This window comes from Galeopterus variegatus, unplaced genomic scaffold (assembly GCF_000696425.1).
Source record: "Galeopterus variegatus unplaced genomic scaffold, G_variegatus-3.0.2 Scaffold6349, whole genome shotgun sequence".
NCBI classification, from domain to species: domain Eukaryota; kingdom Metazoa; phylum Chordata; class Mammalia; order Dermoptera; family Cynocephalidae; genus Galeopterus; species Galeopterus variegatus.
Window position 1 is genome coordinate 1 of NW_007732460.1, and position 231 is coordinate 231.

Sequence of the window (231 nt, forward strand, 5' to 3'; positions counted from 1 at the left end):
ATATAAAATAAAAATAAGTAAATAAATAAATTAATAAAGCTGGAATTAAAAAAAAAAAAAACAACAAAATTTTAAAAGGTGGATATGAAAGCCTGAAAATGGACTGACAGATCATCAGTCTGTATTGGTCACAGACAGAATTGTCACAGAGAATAAATTAGAAACTATTATATATAAAATATGTATAATAAAATTTATGGTTCAGGAAATATTCAGTGGCTCTTAGGGAGA